The 10,832-nt window shown below is 48.1% G+C and overlaps 1 long non-coding RNA gene across 2 annotated transcripts; it reads right to left on the reverse strand.

Annotated features, from left to right (window-relative positions):
• Window positions 1–182: 182 nt before the first annotated feature.
• LOC135829697 (uncharacterized) lies at window positions 183–5,257 on the reverse strand. Of its 2 annotated transcripts, XR_010555895.1 has the most exons (5): window positions 5,022–5,257; window positions 3,482–3,578; window positions 2,649–2,755; window positions 2,155–2,248; window positions 183–491 (listed from the first exon to the last, which is right to left on the reverse strand). It is a non-coding gene; the product is annotated as an uncharacterized LOC135829697 (long non-coding RNA). The 2 variants fall into 2 exon arrangements; XR_010555894.1 differs by lacking the exon at window positions 183–491 and having other exon boundaries at window positions 1,802–2,248.
• Between the last annotated feature and the right edge of the window lie 5,575 nt (window positions 5,258–10,832).

Raw genomic sequence — 10,832 nt, forward strand, 5'->3', positions numbered from 1 at the left:
CCACAGGAGTGTGAACTGCATGAATCCAGCCTGACAACGAACAGACATACACACACACTCTCACACACACACACACCACACACACCACACACACGAGCACACACACACGAGTACACATACACACACATACACACACGAGCGCGCACACGAGCACCCACACGCACACACGGCAAGCACACACACACACACACACACACACACACACACACACACACACACATTACACCTTCAAGCAGCCGAGCCCGTTGGCAACAGACCCAACACAATCAGGCATAAGTGCACCCACCAACCGAACTAGCTGGCACATACATACACACACTTACTCAAACTCACTCACCAGTAGGAATGACAAAAGTCCAGCCTGGTTTCAATTCGACGCGGGCACACGTCTCGACTATGTCACCCAGGAAGATATCCTGCTGTTTACCGGACAACACCCACTGCTCATGGAGCTGAAGATTGATTGGGGTCGGAGGAATCAGCCAGAAAACCTGCAGTGCACAACAAACACACGCCCCCCCCCCCACACACACACACGCGCGCGCACACACGCACACACACACACACACACACACACACACACACGGCCGCATTGTAAACAGTAGAGTTAGTCACACCTTTTGACACTGAACGTCAACGGCAAAGAAGGGTTAGAGCACCGCTGACCTCAAGTGAAGGCCCCTGGCTCGAGTCCTGGTGGCGCCAGTCAATTTTTTCTTCAGACGTTTTCCCGTTTGCATCTTTCCCTCAACCAATGAACAGGTATTGAAGGTGGTGTGACTTACAATCGAGCGTGACTTCTTCCTACGTAATATGTGAATGTACCGTATTGAAACAACTTGGCTCAGACCTGTCGCGACTTATCATCAACATGGGCGTAGGAACCGGTCCGGCAGGCCCGGCGGTCGCCGGACCAATAATTTTCTTTTTTTCTACATTTCAACCTTGTTGATGGGTTGTCAACTCTTGTACAGGTACCATGTTTTACACCGACAATGCGGTGTATCATCAGCATCCATATTCTTATTTCTCATAATTATTCTGTAGCATCAAAATATGGCCTTTTAGGCCGAATTTTGAAAAAAAAATCCGGACCCCCCTCTCACAATTTTGTCGGACCAATACAATCGTCCCTCTCTAATCCGGCACTTGTTTATCCGGAACCCTTGCCAACCGGCGCACTTTCTGACGAAACCGATTTTTTTCGTTCAATTCCTACATCTTAATCCGGCACTTGAATTCCGCCTCCGGCAGTGACTTTTTGAAACGAATCGCTCAAACTGCACGTAGTTTGATTTCATAATCCGGCAGTCGTAAATCGCGTACCGTACAGGTGCACTCCTTGCCAGGCCAGGCTAGGCCAGTCTGGTCAATGTTGTCCAGGAGACAACGGCAGTCAACCATACTTTCTTACTTTAGCAAGGAGTAGTGTCCTGCCAATTTTCAGGTGTGTGTGTGTGTGTGTGTGTGTGCGTGTGTGTGCAAGAGTACATGTGAACATGTTCTCTGTTTTACTTTATCACTTAATCACTGTGTATATTCCCGGAGAACAATTGAGAATAAAGCCGTGCACCAAATACTTGGGTCGACACGAAAAACCCCTGCGTTTTGACGTACATATGATACATACATGCAATTGGGTAGGGCCGGGTCAGAGGGCAGGATTTCTTAATCCAGCACCCTCGTTAATCCAGCAGAAAACGCCGTAGCAAAAGGTGCCGGATTAGAGAGGGACGACTGTATTAAACTGCTTCCTACGCCCCTGACCAAGTGCGACTTCTAATCAGTGAAATGCTGTACACTTAAGCCAACGCCAGCTTTCTTCTTCTCATTCCACTTCCTTTTCAGGTTCTGCTACAAGACACATTCGTGATTATAAGGAGCTTGTCAGTCAGAAGGATGGACAGAGAGGTAAATATACATACAAGTGCGGATGGATGATGGGTAGAGAAACAGACAGACAGACAGACAGATAAACAGACAGACAGACAGACAGACAGATAAACAGACAGACAGATAAACAGACATACAGACATACAGACAGACAGACAGATGTATGTCTGTATCTACACCCATCGTCCATCTATATACTGTGTGCATGTGTGTGACACAAAAACAGACAGGCGTGCAGACAAACAGACAGGGAATGCTGACCTTTCCACCCTTGAGAATGTGATACCAGACGGATGTGCCACCAAAGTCGATACGGAAATCTGTGTAGCAGCCTCCGACGCTCATCAGGCAGTACCTGTGACAGCACGGCATCACCACAAGCAACAGCAGTAGACCAGCAACAACAACAGCAGCTCCATCAGTAAGCCAGCAACAGCAACAGCACAAGTAACAGCAGTAGACCAGCAACAGCAACAGCCACACAATCAGTAAGCCAACAACAACAGTAGACCAGCAACAGCAGCGCCAGCACAACCACCAGCAGTAGGGCAGCCAGCAACAGCAACAGCAGCACAATCAGTAAGCCAACAACAGCAGCAGCACCACAAGCACCAGCAATAGGGCAGCTACACCTGTAGTACTATCAACAGCACCAGCAGTCGGCCAGTAACAGCAACACCGGCGGCAGCAGCAGCAGCAGCAGCAGCAGCAGCAGCAGCAGCAGCACCATCAACAGGAACAAACAAAATACATACATTTGCACTTTGGGATATTTCATGTCGACCAGTCGGTTGGTGGCCTCCTGCTGCAAAGCGCGCAATGTTTCCGGCCACACCAAGTCCACCCAATCCAAATGACGTATCTGCGTACAACAACAACAACAACAACAACAACAACAGCAACAGCAGCCGCAGCAAGCAAGCAGTAGTAAGAAGAAGAGACAAATGAGCAATTCGTACACGATTGCGAATACATACTATACAGCTTGTGATGGGGCATTGATAAACCAATATAAACACATTGCACAAACCAATCAGGAGTTAAAAATCCATACTTTCTCAAAACGAGCCTCTAAGCATGATCATGTATGACATGAGCCTCAAACGCCCACCAAACCCCCAACACGGCATACAGGGGAGACAGTAGTGCAGTGGAGTGCTCAACTACAGTGCACTCCTTTCTCACGGCTCCTATCTGGACCTCCAAGTTACGGGCATCTTGGTCTACAGGGAACCCTGTGAGTGAGTTCTAGTGGATATATTACTACTTTTCTACTAATTGGTGGAAACACCAGGAGTGACGTAATATGCCAGATCTACGTGCCTTCCACATCAAGATGTACGTGATTACGAACATTTCCAAATGAAGGGCAGAGCCCCCGGTCCCGGACCGCCCGGATACAACAGATAAGAGTGTACTACATGTAACGTTACATGCATAGGATTGATTGATTGCAGCCTATATCAATCATATCTTCTGAAAATTGTAGTCCAAGTTGCTGTCTGATGATCGGTTAAAACCGTGAAACTCAGAGTTACAGCAGAAACGCTTTTGATCCTCTCAAGTGTATGTAGGATTGCTGACGTACCAGACTGGGTGACTCCACTAGAGGCTCCAACTTAGTCTTGGTGAACTCCAGGCTAATGACGTTGTAGAGTTTGTCACGTTTCGCATTCGTGTAGTACCTGCACAAGAGAGTACATGGCGTGTGCCAAACACACGCACACACGCACGCGTACACACACACACACACACACGCACGCGTACACACACACACAAACACACACACACAATGTAGCTCCACGTCTCTTGGAACCTAAGAAAACACCCAAAAGACACCATGCCACCAAGACTTGCACTGAAAGGCTTACTTTGTAAAGTTTGCCATGCTCATGGTGGAGCCTTGTTGTGAGGACACATCCATGATGTCGATAGTACGCCCACGCCTGCCCATCACCCAAAGACCCCCTAGCGATCTCACTGGCCCATTGCCCGCCATCCTCCTGGTACCTCCACCCATCTGCTGTACACTGCCTCCCCTACGCCTCTTTCCGCGCTTTCATGCTCACACCTGCCTGTTGCCTGCCGCCGTCCTGGCACTTCTACTGTCGCGCAGTGGCCCGCGCCAGCCGTTCTCCCCATACCTCACACCAGATTTAGCGCTAAATTTGTTTATGCTTGTGGCCCTATGTATTTAGAAGCATACTGACTCACTGTTAGGTAGACCCGAGTATCAGTTGTCTGATGATTGCCTAACGGCATGAAACTCAAGAGTTACAACCAACCTGAACGTCCTCCGCTGAGTCTGCTATGATTTGAAAACTCCGTATGGCGGAACCCAGATGCGCATGCAGTTTCCGTAAGACTTTCCGTAGATCGACTACATTTTTTGACTAACGTAATTACGTTACGCGGAACCTCTCTAATAAAGTACAGTGAGTGCTGGAAAATACTTCGACAACTGCGGACAGTCGGTTATAGGCGATTCACACGACAGCCACTTGCACGTTTTACGGCGAGTGATTTACGAGAAAAGTAACTGTGTGGATTCACATGGCTGCACTCAACAGCGGGCACGTTTGCATTTTTGAATGATTCACTCACCAGTTGCCATCAGTATTTCAAATTTTCAAAACACGTGTCCAATAATTATCATGGTGAAAAGAGCCGCGTAAAAAATCAAGTCTTGTTTTGCGCTTTTTTGGTGTAAATGTAGTTTACTGCTTGCCGCAGATCTGCAGAGGGGCTGAGGGCTAGACCCACAGGACACTTCTGATCATAACTCACTAGACCTAGTCTTTCTTAAACTTGCATTCAGTTTCGGCGGGGACAATACCCCCGACACACGACCAACACAATCTTTAACTGTCTTTGACGCCATCACAATATCTATGCAAACACGGCCTAACGGACAAAGTCGAACAAGCCGTGAACTGATGTTGACACACACGCGGCCTGGTCAGTATGGAGCTTTCAACAAACTGTGGTATAATGCAGGAAAATCAATAAATTAAAAAAATGTCACGTTCGGAAATTTTATTGGGTGGTCATCCCGTTTGACTGTGCGAAGTAAAATTAAAACAACCAAATGGTTGGGTTGATCTGCACTGTGCAACCGATTCTCTCACCTTTCTTCCTCCAGCTATGCCTGTGACACCCTTTGTGAATCTGCGCAACACTAGTGCACTAGTGGCAGGCCACGCGAAAATGAGAAAGCGCGCAGCCAAGTTTAGGCCATCATCTCCTTCATCCATCATCCCGGCGGTAACTCCGCCCGTTCAATATCCAACACCAGTCCCCAGGAAAGAATAAGGCACGAGATTTCAAGTTCAAGGGCAAAGCTAAAGCCAATGGCACTGATTTTTGGAATGGACCGTATGCGTGTTAAAACAAAATGGCGTCACGATTTATTGAAAGTGGTATAGTTGGTGGAACGAGTGTTCAAACCCATTTGAACTTCATACTGTTCGTCTTCTTTTTGACATGCTCCCTTTCCATCGTCCTTAGCTTTTGTTTGTTGAGAGCTGTTTTGGCTTTCTCCTATACCTCTGGGGGATGCCAAGTGATGGTTTTGAGAGGCTGGTGATGGCTGTGAGGGAGAGTTTGCCGATCGGCGTCGTCCTCGCTATAGCGATGAAAATACTAGTTACTGCGCACCTGGCACATATCACAACACGTCGGAGCGTCCAGGAGCAAAGGAATCTTGGGTTTTCACTGGAATCTAGTTCCTCCAGCATCGTGTAGCCCACCGTCGGTGAATGGCGGTCCAGAAAGGTCGAAACTGGTCTTCTGCAGCATCTCGCAGTCCTGCGAGGCACACTGAATACGCCTGTCATGTATTCTACAAATAAAAATCACGAAGTAGTGGACTTTACAGTGATGAGTCTATCCTGTATGCTGCAAAAGACGCAGGAAATGTGACTGGTGTCCGTACACTGGACGCCAATATCATCCCAGTCTTCTCCTGCAGGATATGTTTGACATTGACATACCGGTATGCAGTGGGTCGACATTGGCCTGGTTTGGCAGCTATCTGCCTGGGTGGATGTAGCAGGTTTGCATTGGCGCGTCGTCCAGTCCGACATTTTCTTGTAACTGTGGAGTACCGGCAGGGTCTGAGAGGTTGCTCGTGCTGTGAACACATCTCTACTGCCTGTCTCGTCCTGGAAGTGCCGTCTCGCCGCTTCCTTGCTCTACAGTCACGCCGTTATTTCGCTTTGTTTCGTGGTGCAGCTCAAAACCTGCCCAAACAACTGTGAGCTCGCAACATGGTATGGACAAATTGCACCACTCATGCTGGTTAACTAAAACCGGGATAGTCGAGTAAGCGAGTTCACTCCCTGGGCCATGGCAAGATCTGTTCAGCGCGGGCTATTCCAACCTCCAAGTGCATAGTCACCGATCGATCCATGCGATGGTGGTTGACCTACAAAGAGCCAAGGTCTACGAGTACTACTATTGGATGCTGTCTACATGCAGTCAACAAAATCAAAGTACCTCAGTATGCCCCAGAACAGGGCATGTGCATCTATAGCATGGTACAACAGGGGTTCTGGCGGCACCTGTCAAACAAGCAGTAGTGACTAGTGCCAGCTAACTATTGGAGGCTAGCCGCTACAGTCTGTCACTGGAGATAATTATTATGTTCACTGTTTAGACTGAGCACAATCAATGATGCCCAATCAATCTGCCCAATGTGTGTTCTGTTCCACCTAATTATAACGTCCCATCGCATCAACCCTACTACACGCACATGTCGTCACTCTAGCACGACTTGTGTTATTATTGTTTATTTTGATTCGCACGATAAATAGAGCACAATAAACGTTAACTTGACCGAAGGTTAAAGGCGACTGCAGATAGAGGAACACATCGAGGTACAGGTGCCGGCATCAATACAGTATCAGAGAGGTACGCAGAAAAAACTCTCGTAAGCCCAAGGGGAAGTGGTTGAGGGATGAATGCACTCTCCACGCTCGTCTACACTGTTCGTGGAAATGCACACATACATACAATAATATACAACATAGCAATAGTATGCACAGAACCGAACAATTTCATGTTCACACATGCAAGCACAGACCTGAACATTAGTACCAAAAGCCGATACAGACAATATCCCCATACACACAGACGCACACACACACAATGTCCCATGTATGCGCCCGTGGCGAGAAAAGCACGCAGATCTAAAAATGCACTGGATGTGAACCCACAGATTTTCTCTAATAGCAATGATAGCGGATCTGATTCTGAATGAAACACACACACAATACAATTATTGAATGCCCATCCGCAGATGATGGCAGGTCCTGAAAGAACAGGCAGTGTTCCAGTGATGGGGAACAGAACTTCGAGTGGCGAGTGAGGTATACACACACATGTGCGTGCGCGGGCACACACCAAAGTATGAAGAAATAGAATCGACATCGTAGTATTCATTGGTTGGGGAATGGAAAGGAAAATAAAACATTGCTGTAGGTTATTGTTGTAAGGACACTGGGGGCACAACAGAAAGGTAAGCAACTTGCTTTGAAGCAAAGAAAGTTATTATTCCACGGATCTCAGAAGGAAGGAACGTTCCAGAATGCTGCACTGGCAACAGGCGGCCTGCATGTGCGCGGCCCCTGCAGTCGGTCCAGCTGCCGGCCTTGCAGTGCTGAAAAGAATGTGCAGTACAGCATGTCACATAGTATCGCAGCCTGGACAAATAGACGCTGGGAAGTCCTAGTTATGTGCTCACCTACACCACGATGCACCAATCTTCTGAGCTACTTTGGCAACAATTTTGTCCACTTGAGACTCCCATGGGCTGAGCCAGTTGTTGAGGGCTGCATCAAGGTGGACGGCAATGACCACTGATGGCAAGGCAATCCATGACACACAGTCACTAGGGCATCGTCAACATGGCGCTGAGGCTGGATGAATAAAATCAACCTTTAGGCTGCCGCGGGATTGACAACGAGGCCGCTGTCTCGAAGCTAGTCAGTCAGCCTGGTCACCGCCATTGACGAACCAGTCGCCACCGCCAGCAGTGGCGGTAGGTTGTGACAAGTATGGTGCAATATTGTCAGCAAATTCAGTACTCAGGATAAGATGAGTGACAAAGGGAACGTTGTGTTTGATAATATTGAAGTGAACAGGGATGATCACAAACCCTGCGCGTACTCCACCGTGAGTTACAAGAAAATTCCGGACTGGACGACGAGCAAACACCAACCTGCTACATCCAACCAGGCAGATACTATAACGATAGCTGCCAAACCAGGCCAATGCCGACCTACTGCATAATGTCAATGTCAAACAGATCCTGCAGGAGAAGACTGGGATGATATTGGCGTCCAGTGTACGGACACCAGTCACATTTCCTGCGTCTTTTGCAGCATACAGGATAGACTCATCACTGTAAAGTCCACTACTTCGTGATTTTTATTTGTAGAATACATGACAGGCGTATTCAGTGTGCCTCGCAGGACTGCGAGATGCTGCAGAAGACCAGGTTCGACCTTTCTGGACCGCCATTCACCGACGGTGGGCTACACGATGCTGGAGGAACTAGATTCCAGTGAAAACCCAAGATTCCTTTGCTCCTGGACGCTCCGACGTGTTGTGATATGTGCCAGGTGCGCAGTAACTAGTATTTTCATCGCTATAGCGAGGACGACGCCGATCGGCAAACTCTCGCTCACAGCCATCACCAGCCTCTCAAAACCATCACTTGGCATCCCCCAGAGGTATAGGAGAAAGCCAAAACAGCTCTCAACAAATAAAAGCTAAGGACGATGGAAAGGGAGCATGTCAAAAAGAAGACGAACAGTATGAAGTTCAAATGGGTTTGAACACTCGTTCCACCAACTATACCACTTTCAATAAATCGTGACGCCATTTTGTTTTAACATGAATATCGCGGATTGTCGAGTAGATCGAAAAATAAATAATCGAAGCCGATCATAGTGTATTATTAGTGAGGTTTTGCATTCCGAATTTCGGTACAGCGTTCTTCGGTCATTTGTCGAACATCAAAATGTCGAATTTTCGCACCAACGTTTATTTTGCAAGTCGAAAATGATGTGTTTTCATTTCGTGAGCCCCAGCATCAGCAACGTCCTGTCCCGTGCTCCTTTTCTTGCTGATTCCAACGAACTTTGATCGCCCAAAGAGTCGAGGGCCAAACCTGCCTCCTCAGTCGCCTCAGAAAAACCAACTCCATGGCCAAGTCAAATTTTATGCGTGTCGCCATAGTCTTTTCAGCCACACAGATGACGGTGAAGACACTCCAGGCGAAAGAGAGTCGACAGGCAGTGGAGAGGAGCAATCAGAGGTAGCTGACGATGCTATGTCGCCAAAGACGCCTGCCAAGCGATGCCGAGATAAGAAACCTCCTTGAATAAATCACGCGCTATAGGCTAGCGCTAGCGCTCTTCTACAAGAAAATGCATCCGAAAAATATTTTCGGCAAAGTGATCTTTTTCCGAACAAACACTCCGAATCTTCGTGTGCATTTTCGACCTCGCTCCCGCGTGCCGAATCTTTTTGCCGAATTTCGGAATGCAAAACCTCACTAATGTAGTAATGTCTAATGACAGTCAGATTCGACACACACGTGACACAGTTTGGGTCGCGCTCGTGTGTCGCGTCTCGCATTTGCTGCAGCTCCAGCGCGCCCCCCCCCCCCCCCCGCCATATGATATATGGCCATGATGAGTCTCGCGCGTGGGCGACAGGCTAGCCGCTTGCGACAAAAGTTGTCTTTTTTTACGAATTCTGTGACGTCATGTTTTGGAAGAATGCAACAGTCATTCGCATTTCGAAACGGGGGTAGGGGGGTAGGGCCCTTTTCGAATAGAAAAATGACAGTTCTCACATTTTCTGGAAGTGTACAATCTACTACGCCGTATACCATGTATACGGTGCTAGATCCCTTCAGTCTTCACTTCAGCAACTGAGTGTGTTTAGGTGTAGATCTACCTGTGTTTGCAGATCAGCTAACCCTTACACTGCATGCTACTCAGAGGTGTCAAATGTCACACCAGCGGCCTGATCAAACTGTGTACCTGGCCAGCTTTTACAGCAGTACATTCTACAGTTGTTGTGGAGGAATTCTATGTTTATTATTCGTTGTGTATAGACTATCTGTTGTGTGTCATTGGTCTGTGTGGCCGAGTGACTCCCGCTTCTCATTCATGATGTTTGGCCTGTTCTCATCTCAAGTGTAGCTACCCCTGTGCTGTGCGGTTTTATTGATGATGGTAATATCATGCACGTGCCTGTTCGTGCCTAGCCTGCTCTTTTCAGTTTCCCGCCGTTGTAGGCAGCGCATGCGTAACAGCTGATTTACATTTTGGCTGTGATTTTTGGTAGGACAGGGTAGCTCTTGGGTCGGGTTTTTTTTGGGAACAAGAAGAAGTTTTTGTCTATGTTGAATATTTGTGCGCTCCTTTGATCTTGTGAGAGTTGGGTCATTTTGGGCCGGCCATGCACGCAATTCGAAACATTACTGGCACCTCCGACGGGATGCGTGCATTTTGAAGACATGGACGACGAAGAAACCACTACTGTCGCGGGGAGTGGAGAGCTGTCTGGCGAGCATGGGCAGGACACCGAAGCTGACGCTCCGGAGACCAGCTCGCAGGCACCTCCAGCCCAAAGTGTGACTTACGACTATGTAAAGTTTCGTGCCTCCCTGCGGAGAAGACTGACCAACCTGCTGAAGGTATTGAACACGGAGTATGGGAAGTCGTCGCCGAGTGCGAGGTACCTCAAAAAGTACCTGGCTGACGCCGAAGGAATAGTAAAACAAATCGAAGAAGTGGTCGAGGACCACAGGAATCAATTGCGAGACGATGCAGATTTTGAAGGATTGGAGAAGTTGGAAAAGTGGTTTGAGAAGTTGAACGAGGATTGTTCTCCGCTGGCAGAAGTTAGTTCGCTCCTTGAGT

Source organism: Sycon ciliatum, chromosome 13, assembly GCF_964019385.1.
Source record: "Sycon ciliatum chromosome 13, ocSycCili1.1, whole genome shotgun sequence".
In the NCBI taxonomy this organism is placed as follows: Eukaryota; Metazoa; Porifera; class Calcarea; order Leucosolenida; family Sycettidae; genus Sycon; species Sycon ciliatum.